Source organism: Mus musculus, chromosome 11 (assembly GCF_000001635.26).
Source record: "Mus musculus strain C57BL/6J chromosome 11, GRCm38.p6 C57BL/6J".
Classification (NCBI taxonomy): Eukaryota; Metazoa; Chordata; class Mammalia; order Rodentia; family Muridae; genus Mus; species Mus musculus.
In genome coordinates this window covers 78554511-78566626 of record NC_000077.6, presented here as the reverse complement: position 1 = coordinate 78566626, position 12116 = coordinate 78554511, and the positions used below count along the sequence as shown (strand labels likewise).

The 12116-nt window shown below is 46.4% G+C and overlaps 2 pseudogenes; both read left to right on the top strand.

Annotated features, from left to right (window-relative positions):
* The first annotated feature begins 4891 nt into the window (after nucleotides 1–4891).
* On the top strand, nucleotides 4892–4982 carry Gm22947 (annotated as a pseudogene).
* Nucleotides 5027–5316, top strand: D11Bhm181e (DNA segment, Chr 11, Boehm 181, expressed; annotated as a pseudogene).

Genomic DNA, 12116 nt, shown 5'->3' with positions numbered 1-12116 from the left:
GCAATCCAGGATTTTGTACATACTAAAAACTGACAAGTGAGCTACACTTCCAGATCATGCTGTTATGCACTCTTGAATCTGCAAGTGGTATTTGCATCCCTCTTTTATTGCGCTACTGAGGCTCAAACTTATAGTAGTGCATCCTCATCCATTTTGAGGCAGGGCCGTGTTCGTTCCTAGCCTAGCCTTGAATTTAGGACCTTCCTGCCTTGGCTTTCCCAGTAGATTGGATTAAAGACTTGGGCAGCCAGGCCCAGCTCAAACAAAACAACTGGGTTTATTTCCTCCAGATATGGGAAAGTTGACTTCATATTTTGTTGCTAGTTTGTTTTTTTTTTTTTCAACGATTTATTTATCATTATATCTAAGTACACTGTAGCTGTCTTCAGAAGCTGACCAGAAGAGGGCATCAGGTCTCATTACAGATGGTTGTGAGCCACCATGTGGTTGCTGGGATTTGAACTCAGGACCTTCGGAAGAGCAGTTGGTGCTCTTAACCTCTGAGCCATCTCTCCAGCCCAGTTTGGTATTTTGTTTTGGTTTGAGATCAGCCCTCTCTGGCCCACTTGAAATTCACCACTTAGACCAGCCTTGCCCTGAGCATGCCTCTGCCTCCAGTGTTGAGAGAACTGGCATGAACCACCGTGCACAGCTACACAAGAGCATTTTAAAGTGCACATTTAACTTTGAAACTAAAGTTTTTCACAGATACATAGAGGGCGAGACCCTGTTGATCTCTTTGTACTGGAACCTGCTTCTTGATCCGAGAGAGTTGTGCTTTGGGTGTTTGTCTAACATAACTGGGAATTGCTAAGGCTTTGAGAAGCGTGAGAATGGACAGGTGAGTTGGCTCCTTAATCAGCTGCACTTACTGGCAGGTTAAACCCCTGGAGATGATCTCTCGTTTGGAGTGGGGTTTTTTTGTTTTGTTTTTTGTAGTATATCACTCAAAATATTGCTTTTATACTAAAAACATCAGGGGCTACAAATGGTCTAGTGGTTAAGAACATCTCTTGCTCTTCAAGAAGACCAGAGTTCAATTCCTAGGTCCCACATGGGGCAATTCAAATACCTGTAACTCCAGTCCTCGCTGGGGATCAGACCATTCTAACCTCAATGGGCACCTGCACTTACGTGCACAGACCTACCCACACATCCATAACTAAAAATAATAAATCCGGGGCTGGAGAGATGGCTCAGTTGGTAAGAGCACCCGACTGCTCTTCCGAAGGTCCGAAGTTCAAATCCCAGCAACCACATGGTGGCTCACAACCACCCGTAATGAGATCTGATGCCCTCTTCTGGTGCGTCTGAAGACAGCTACAGTGTACTTACATATAATAAATAAATAAATAAATAAATAAATAAATAAATAATAATAATAAATCCCTGGGGCTGGAGAGATGGCTCAGTGGTTAGGAATGCTTGCCGGTGAAGAGGATCTAAGTCTGATTCCTGGCACCCACATGATAGTTCACAATCATCCATAGCTCCAGTTCCAGAGGATCCAGTGCCCTCATCTGCCTCCCAAGGCACTCACACACAAAGAGCACACACATATATGCAGGCAAAAGACCCATACACATTAAATAAAAATAAACCAATCTTTACATCTAGAAAAGGGGGGGGGGTGCTAGCTGTGCAGTGGTGGCATATACTTTTAATCCCAGCACATGGGAGGCAGAAGCAGGCGGATTTCTGAGTTCAAGGCCAGTCTGGTCTACAAAGTGAGTTCCAGGACAGCCAGAGCTACACAGAGAAACCCTGTCTCGAACCCCCCCCCCCAAAAAAAAGCATGAGTACAACAGAGGCCTGTTGGTGTGGCTCAATGGTAGAGTGCTTGTTTAGCAGGTAGAAGGCCATAGGTTAGATGCCCAGCAATGTAGACAAGAACTGGAAGCAAGCCAGGGGTGGTGGCCTACACCTTTAATCCCAGTACCTGTGAAGCAGAGGCCGGCAGATCGCTTTAGTTCAAGGCCAGCATGATCTACAGAGCAAGTTCCAAGACAATCAGAGCTACACAGAGAAACACTGGGGGGGGGCGGGGGGGGGAGGCGCGCGGAAAACAAGGAAAGTGGTGAAAACAAACTGCATAGGACAGTATAATGGTATAATGGCTGATGGGAGGGTAGGATAAGTTACAGCAAGCAGCACATTGATCTTTTGAGTATTTTGAGACTGGGTCTTATTATGTAGCCCTGGCTAGACTGGAGCTCAATGTAGGCCAGGCTGACCTCAAACCCACACCACCTGCCTCTGTCTCTCAAATGCTGGAATTAGAGGCATGTGCCACCACACCTGACCTATGACAGCATTTTTTTTTTACTAGTTTTAATGTGTATGCACACAGGTGGAGGTCAGAGGAGCACCTGCAGGAATCTGTTCCCTCCCTCTACTGTGTGAGTCCTGGACATCATGTTCTGATGTCACATTCAGTGTCACATGCCTTTACCCATTGAGCCATCTCGCTGGTCCTTATTTTATCTTATTTTAAAGATAGATTTATTTTATGTATGCGAGTGTTCTGCATATATGCTTGTGCACCACGTGGGTCTGGTTCTCCCATGGAGATCAGAAGAGGGCATTAGATGCCCTTGAAAGTGAAATTGCAGATGACTGTCTGTGAGCTACCATATTGAGGCTGGGATCCAAACCCGGAGTACCAGTGCTCTTACCAGCTGAGATGTTCCTCCAGCACCTTCTCCTCTGCACTTATTTATCTTTTTGTAATAGAGCCTCACATATCCCAGGCAGCCTTGTGCTGCTGCTGCTGCTGCTGCTCCTCCTCCTCCTCCACTTCCCAAGTCCTGGGCTTATAGTCATGCACCCCTGTGCTTAAATCAGCATTTCAACTATGACACAGCCCTAAAGACAGAAGATCCTACAGAAGCACTACTTAAATCTATCTTAAAGTCTGAGAAGTGATTTTGTGTGTGTATGTGTGGGGGGTGTGTGTGTGTGAACATAAAATGAAGTTTGACTTTCTCCAACAGAAGGAAAATCTGTTTTGATTGCCTGCTTGGCCACTGAAGATTTTACAGTTTATCTGGTATACATTTTCCATAATTATAAATAGCCTGAATCTGTAGCCTCAAAGTTCTAGCAATATATATTTAAAGTAAAAGATTAAAACATGTTGAAAAAAATGTTGCACCAATGTTGGCAAGGATATGGAGAAGTTGGAAGCCCAGGGCATGGCTGATGGGAATGTAAATGGTGCGGAGTTTGAGAAGCAGTATGTTGGTTGGTTCCTCCAGAAACTGAGTAAGCACGGGGCTTATCTCTGGCTTCATCATTGTAAGAATTAAGGCTAGAGAGGTGGCTCTGCTTAAGAACTACTGCTGCTCTCACAGGGGACCTGAGTTCAATTCTCAGCACCCACATCAGTCAACTCACACTACCAGTAACCCAGCTCAAAAGGGATCCAACACTTCTAACCTCCCAGGGTACCTGCACACGGACACATACTTCCACCCCCCAACACACACACACACACCTACACTACACATAGTGAAAACTGATAAATCCTTTTTAAAAAGAAAACAGTGACTCTAATATGTGCACTCCAGTGTTCATAACATTACCTACAGTGACAGAAAGGTAGAAACCCACAGGTCCCTCCAGGAATAAGCTACAGTATATCCATATAAAGGAGTATTATTCACGCTTAAAGTGGAAAAAAAAAATCTGTTAGGTGATGAAGTGGCTGAACCAGACTTCACCCTAAGTGAAATAAGCTATAGTATGAGTTCAGGACCAGGGTGGGCTAGAAGACCTTGTCCCCAAAACACAAAACAAAATCTTTAGTGAAGAAAAGGAGGAGTAAAGATTTACAGTCCATATAAGGAGACTTGGATGAGTCGGGGTGGCACCTGTCATTCTGCTTGGGAAGCTGACACAGGAGACTGAGCTGGTGGCAGTTAGTCTGAACACGGACATTTCCCCCACCCCACCTCTCTCTCTCACACACACAGTGTTAAGGATTACATTCAGGGCTTCCCAGGTGTTAGGCAAGAACTCAAGCATCTAACCCCCTCTCTAGCCCTCTTCCCAGCCTTTAAATGTGATGGGTGTTTTGTATGCATGCATGAGCCAGGTCCATAAGCCAGGTCCTCTGCAAGAGCAGTCTGGGCTCTTAACCACTGAACTGTCTCTCCAACCTCACCCTTACTTCTTTTTTAGTTGTCTGAGGCAGGATTTCACTATGTAGACCAGTTTGGCCCTCCTGAGTGCTGCGATTCGAGGTGTGCACTATCACACCTGGCTCCTATTCCTGAGCTATTTTTCCTGTCTTTCCCATCTGGTGGGAAGAATGGCTTCCAGGAATTGAACTAGATCATCGGGGTTGCATGCAGACACTTAGCCTGGTGAGCTCTCTCTCCAGCCTGTGTTAGCCCAAGATGTTAAGAAATTTAACAAATGATATGTCACCTGAGTACCTTCTCTATTCAGATTCTCCAGTTATCCTCCAGATTTTACTATGTGGTATTTCCTCCCATTCAGGATCAGGGGTGTTTTCCTTATATTGGTTTTCTTTTTAATGCTGGTAGAAAAGGTAGAGAGTAGGGCTGGAGAGATGAAGGCTCAGCCGTTAAGGGTACTGGCTGCTCTTTTGGAGAAGTCCTTAATTTAGTCCCCAGCACCCAGATGGCAGCTACAACCATCTGTAACTAGTCCAATGGAATCCAGTGCCACCTTCTGGTGTGCAGACATGTATGCAGACAAAATACCCATACATACATAAATGAATAAACAAATCTTTTTTAAAAAGAAGAAGGGGGAGAAAGGAGGAGGCAGGAGAGCAGGCAGAGCCAGCTGTCATGGGAGAAGATTTATGTAATCAGTTTGTTTCCTCAGATTTAGGTACCTGTTAAACATTTGGAGAAACTCTCAGCCTTATGTGGCCACAAATAGCAGCCTCCTTGGGGATGTGCACAGCCTGTTCCCTACATGGGTTACCCTAAGAGACCTGGGAGACAATTTTCTGGTGGCTATTCATGTCTGATCTCAGTGTTTTCCCCAGGCTAGGCTCCACGGGTATGTGGGGTGCTTTTGGGAGGCCCCAGGGCACAGTGGCCAACGCATCATGTATATCCACAGCAAACTACAGGAGAGTGAACTTGTGGTCGAAGTCCTGCATGTAGCCAAGTTCAAGTTCCTTGACCACTAGAAGACCCAGATCTCAAAGACGTGGAGCTTCCTCGTGTTTAATGCAGGTGAATTTAAAGATACAGTAGCTGATGGCTGTGGAATGAAATAAATTCCCCATTGTGGTCCCCTAGATAAGTGGCAGTTCCTCCACTCCTGAAGGCCTCACTGGCCTGTCCAAACCTCATGTTCAGTAATAAATCCCACATCTTTCTTCGTGTGTGTGTGTGTGTGTGTGTGTGTGTACACGTGTGCGCCTGTGATGATCTTTTATAAGGTAATATGAGTGGTCTGCTCCTATCCCATCCCATCGGGAGGCACAAACAGCTTGTCTTATTTTGGGGGGATAAATGGTATGATTATGTGATCAGCATTGCATTGATTACCAGAGATCTCCACTCTACCAGAGCCCTGTAGTAACTAACCTGTGGAGAGTTTGTTTTGGCTTTTCTGAAGCAGTGGCTCACATGTCCAGGCTGGACTTAAACTTGGCTGTGCAATGGAATCTGTCTTTGAACTGGTGAACTTCCTGCCTCTACCTCCCAAGATTAGGATTACAGATGTGGGTACCAAACCCACATAAAGAAAAGAATTTGAGATCACATCTTACTCTTCAGCAAATGACATACAGTGGCATCTATTGATAGTCTTTGCCACATTATTTGCTACTAGTTGGGGAGTAATTTATTAACGTCATTCATTCTGCACACCTTTTTCTAAGACTCTAGCAAATTCAGACACAGTGAGAGTCACCTCGATTTCTGCATGGGAAACCTCCCATACCAGGAGCTTGTGGGCTGCTACCATGTAGCTAGTCTGGACTTCCATGCCCCCTAGTGGCAAAGTGTGGGCAAGTATCTAAATAAACCGAGGGAATGGGACTAGATGCTATTATGTGCTGTGTTGCCAATTCCAGGTGAAGCCTTAGAACTAGGATGTGACACCTCTGTGCTCTCTTTTTTCTTAACCTCGTGGCCACTTGGGTTTGTCCCTGAAGAGCACATGGCTACCATAGGTGAAGTTGACCACTGTTTTGATCAAGCTTAATGAGAACTTGACCATATTTACTCACTAGCTGCTCTGTGCCTGCATTCACACAGGGCAGAAGAGTAGCTTAGATAGAGGCTGTCCAGCAAAGCCTGCTTATAGTCTGCATGTTTACAGAAGTTAATGGGGACAGTGGTGTGGCTAGGTGGGTGACAATGCCCACCACCCAGCCTGACAATCTGAGTTGGAGCCCTGGGATCCACAGAGTGGAAGAAAGCATTGACGACGCCCCCCCCCCCACACACACACAAAATGAATATATAAAAGCTGGGTGTGGTGGTTCATGCAGAGTCCTGAGAATCTCCATGTCCACTGACATGCTCTCTGATGAGGTCTGAGAGCCGCACTGAGATACAATCAGAAGGCAGTGTGATGCTGTGTCTATTTAGCAGAACAATAGAACTAGATTCACCATTAGGGCCCCTGAGCTCACCAACCATATTTCTTGGATAAATTTACAGTAACCAGCATGTGCTTTTTCCTGTAGAGCAGGCCTTAAATCTAATCAGAAAGTGGCTGGTGACCCCGGGCATGCATGACACTCTTGTATCGTTGACGTATCTTGCCACACTGGTCATTATTGTAGCTCACAGGGCTCAGGGCTGGGTGAGAATGTTAATGACGACCCACCTTCACTCCCTTTGCAGCCTTCCTATCACCTGGTAATATAACAGCTAGCCAGTGAGGACTAGCATCCTGGTCAGTAACAGCTTGATTTCTCCATATCTATGGCCAAAGTGTGTGGTGTCTTCAGCAATAGTCTTACCATCAAGTTCTGATAGGCTACCAAGAACAGTGGGAATAGCCTATATTGTTTGGGGGTGGTCTCAGGACACCCCTGAAGGTATACCTCAAGGGAAAGCATCCCAAACCTGGCAATGGACTTTTTATTTGGTAACCTATGGCTTCTTATCCCCTGTGTAAACTCCAATTAAACTCTTTCATGATGATGTGATATTGTTGTTTTGCTTTGTTGTTTGTTTGTTTGTTTTGAGACAGAGTCTTACTTTGTAGCTCTGGCTAGCCTGAAATTCACTAAGTAGACCAGGTTGCTCTCACAGAGGTCTGCCCGCCTTTGCCTCCCAAGTGGTGGGATTAAAAGCATATGGCACCATGCCATGTCTAATATATATGCTTATCTAATTAAGAAGCTTATGGGCTGGAGAGATGGCTCAGCAGTTAAGAACACTGACTGCTCTTCCGAAGGTCCTGAGTTCAAATCCCAGCAACCACATGGTGGCTCACAATCATCCATAATGAGATCTGATGCCCTCTTCTGGGGTGTCTGAAGACAGCTACAGTGTACTTACATATAATAAATAAATAAATCCTTAAAAAAATAAGTTTATACCGGGCAGTTGTGGCGCACGCCTTTAGTCCCAGCACTTGGGAGGCAGAGGCAGGTGGATTTCTGAGTTCGAGGCCAGCCTGGTCTACAGAGTGAGTTCCCAGACAGCCAGGGCTATACAGAGAAACCCTGTCTCGAAACAAACAAACAAACAAAAAGTTTATAAAATAGTAGGCTTCCATGTGTCTTTTTCAAACATCCTTAGTGCTAGTTATCTCTCTCCCAATCACCTCCTCTGCACTACCCTCCCATTTCCCTCCCCAATGAAACTTCCCTCTCCATTATTCTTCCCTCCCCACCCATATCACCTTTAAGCTCAGTTATCTTGAGGACTGGTGGCTGAAATATTGTAAAAGCCAGAGGTTGGGGTGGACCAGAGAGAATCTATCTTCTGGTTATGACAAGACTTCTGCACTCTTGAACTCACAGCAGCTGTAGTTCCTGTACATGATGAAGTCAGTCAATACCAAGCATGGAGTGGGAAGTGACTTGAGGCCCCATCCCTCACTGAGGAGTCATTGTCAGCTGGTGGCTTCTGGGAGAATGAAAGCCAGGTTTCTATAATAGTGACTCCTGGTAGGTGTGAATGCACACACACAAATACACTCCACAAAGCACAAATTAGAACCAGTGAGCTATAAAAAGGGGGCCTTGAAGCAGGGAGGAAATAGGGCAGATTGACTGTAAAGGAATAGGCTCCTAAGTTTACCTCCACCACCATACTTGAAATGCACGTACCTTGAAAATGCCTAGCAAGGTTGTGGGAGCACACACTTCAAATCCCAGCACCAGGGAGGCAGGGGCAGAGGCAGAGGCAGATGGGTCTCTCGGAGTTCAAGGTCAATCTGGTCTACAGAGTAAGTTCCAGGACAGCCAGGGCTACACTGAGAAACCCTGTCTCAAACTCCCCCCCCCCACACACACACACCCCAAAAAGAAAGAAAATGTCTAATGCTGGAAACTGGGCGTGTTAAAACACATCTTTAATCCAAGTACTCAGAAGGCAGCAGGACCCCTATGAGTTCAAACAGCGGGTCTCTACATACTGAGTTCCAGGGCAGCCAGAGCTACACAGTGGGACCCAGCGGAAAGGAAAAAGAAAGTTGCCTTAGACAATGGAGCTCTTGTTTGGCAGTCAGAGGCCTCATCTGCCTCCCCAGGACTGGGGCTACTAGAACTGGGATTAAAAGTACACACCACCAGGCCCTGGCTAACACAACTTTCAAAACCTAACTCAGGAGAGCTGAGAAAAGACTGGTGGTGTCATTCATAATTAGCCCCTGCAGAGCCCGTGCTCTGCCCATCTGCCCACATAACACTGGTTCTTTGACAAGGCAGACCAGGCCCACAATCCTGGCAAAACCCTGCAGCTCCAAAGACGGTTCGGTTCTAAGTCTCCCTGCCTCCCTGGAGCTGAATCTCCAACACTGGCAGGATCCTAGCATTGCTTTGATGGCAGTCCCTTGGTATTGGTGAGTGCCCGCCTGGTGGTTTCACTCTGAAGTATGAATCTGTCTGTCCGTGAGTCACAGGAGTGTTCAGATCTCACCGTTTCCTAAAGCACTGGAAGTCAAATCTCACCTCACACCTGCATTCCTTCTCGGTGACGCTAGGGGACAGTCTGCATGTGGCAGAGGAGGGACTTTGCCCTTCACACAGCCTGGTTTTAAGGAACCTAAGGTCCAGTGAAAATATCCCCAGGGACATGTACAATGTGGAAAAGGACAAGCTCTTGGGGCCAGAGTATCACAGGCAGTCACGAGGCAGTGCCATCAAAGAGAGGCAAAACAAAGGTGACCATCAACTAAGCCTTAAAACACGAAGGGTGTCGTAGGCAGGCTGGGTGTGGTAAGAAGGGTGGTGTGGGTTAAGTGGTGAGCAAAGGGGACTTCTGTGCAAATGCTGTCAATGAGCAAAGCAGCCAACCTGGCCAGAGCTTCCCCTTACCCTTGCACCGAGGGCACTTACAATGCCAGAATTCCCTTGCCACCATCAGGAGTACTGAGGGGCTAATGGTGTTTGTCTCACAAATAGATCCCACTGCCCCCCTTTTTAAATTAATTTATTTATTATATGTAAGTACACTGTAGCTGTCTTCAGACACTCCAGAGGATGGCATCAGATTTCGTTACGAATGGCTGTGAGCCACCATGTGGTTGCTGGGATCTGAACTCAGCACCTTTGGAAGAGCAGTCAGCGCTCTTAACCACTGAGCCATCTCACCAGCCCCACTGTCCCCCTTTTTAAAGGGAGAGTTGCATGTAATTGAGAGGGGTCTTGAACCTGCCATGTAGCCAAATGAATCCCTTGTCCTCCTGCCTCTGTGTCTCATGAGTTGTGATTAGACGTGTACCACCATGCTCGGCCAGCAAATACTTCTTTTCGGGAACCTTTGTTTCTGGTATATTTAGTAGAAAGAAGCAGCATTCGCACGTGGTTTCACTAGGTGTAAGGCTGTGAGTCTCACTTGCTTCTCCACTAGCCTTCGGAAGTCCAGTATTTCGGCCGTACACTCACTGACCCAGGTTTTCAGAAAGCTGAAGCTGTGTTTGTGTTGAGCCCCATGTTAGTGACAACTGGGGAGTGATGACATCACTGTACAGTGTGTCTATCGCAACCCTTGGGTCTACTTGAATAAGCTAACTGATTCCACACAGTGGGTGAGCTGGGCTTCTGTTGTTTTGTTTCATTTTTTTAATGTAAAAGTCCTGATATTCAAATAATTTACAGAAGGCCTTAAGCACAGTCTCTTCCCAGGAAGACAGGAAGTCACTAAGGCCTGGCTTTGGGAGATGAATCCCTTCCCTCTCCCCACCCATCACGCCTTCTCCAAGACCACGTGTGCTGTAAGATGCAATGACTTCCTCAAATTAATAATTTCAGTTCTGGGGTCGGAGAGGGGGCTCACCATCGCCATTGCACCATGCACACTGCTTTTGAAGAGGACCTGGGTTCATTTCCCAGCATCCACACTGAGCAGCTCACAGCCACCTGTAACTGTGGCTCCTGGACATGTAACATTCTCTTTTTACTTTAGTGGGCATGCAATTAAGACAGCCAGGACTACATAGAAAGGCCCTGTTTCGAAAATCAAACAAAAATTAAAAATCAAGACAAAAGAACTTCGGGCCTACTAAAGGAACTGTAAACAAGACTGCAGCTGTAGAGGTTAAACTGAAAGACCTTCTACTGGAAGCATTTGGCCTTGAAATCTTTATCTGCAGATAACAAACTTGGCTGGGAACATTGCAGTTACACTGACAGCTGCACACTTGCCATGCTCCCAGGGCAGATCCCTGCTGGGGCCCACAGGTTTGGAAGCCACAGTTAGGTGTTGTACAAGGTCTGCACGCCATACATTTGTATGGCACTGCCTCTCCTTAGAGCTATTCCCAGTGCTAGATGGTACAGTGTGCCAGGTCCTTTTCTGAATGTAGCTGGGTACAGTGACCCCAGCTGGCCAGGCTTCCCAGGGCCCTGGGCCTGGTCTGGAGGGGACTACAAACCTTATGAGGAAGGACACTGTCTTGACACAGGAATGGAGGAAGGCCTGAACTAAGCACCACTCACACCCTTATTAAGATCCAAGGCTAGATGTTACAACAGCATGGTACTCTTGCCTTGTTATTTCATGATCTGGACAAATACTGAGTCTGTTTCCTAAAGAGTTTTGGGCCCTCCAAGGACTTCACATTCACATGAATGGTACAGAAATGGGAAAGATGGAAGTTGTACACATAGAATTGGAGGACTGAGCTGAGGGCAAGGGGGTCAAGTTTCCTTTCAAGCCTTACTTCAACTAGGCTCCCCTCAGGTAGCCTAAGTTCCTCTGGTAAATGCCTTTTGTTTGTTGTTTGTTTGTTTGTTTGTTTGTTTTTTAGAGAAATTACTTTGGCTGGGAGGTGGTGGTGCACACCTTCAACTTCAGCACTCAGGAGTCAGAGCCCTCACTCTATGAGTTCAAGGCCTGCAAAGGACCAGTTTCAGCTTGGAGAGGGGTTTCTGAGAGAAGGGGTGTTTGAGAGCAGCCAAAGAATAGCTCAAAGTCAACGATGGGCCCCCATTTTGAAATGGGGAAAAAAACCCTGGAAAGCTGCCACCATTGCAGGCCCTTGCACCATAGAGGGTGTAAAGTCAGCAGCACAGAGGCAGACAAAACCTCTAATATTTCCAGAATGTCTTGCAGGCCCAAGCAGATCTCTGCAGGTTTTATTGGTATTTTCATAACCTAATTGTCTCAACAATATACCTGCCACCTCTTCCAAATTGCAAGCACCACCAGGACAGGGTGGCTTTTCTTCCCATTTAGTTTCATTTTCAGGAACAGCAAGATTTGCCTGTAATGCCTTCGGTCAGACTGGGCAGGGCTGATGTTGGTAACCTTAACAAAGGCGTGATTTCCACCAAACTAATCAAATTGGAGCACGTTGAGTTTACCAAAGCCGAGCTAGAATGAGGCAGATCATCAACTGTTTCTGCCTTTAAGGTTTGCGTACGGACAGCCAAGATGGCTCAGAGGGTAAGAGCACTGACTGCTCTTCTGAAGGTCCTGAGCTCAATTCACAGCAGCTAT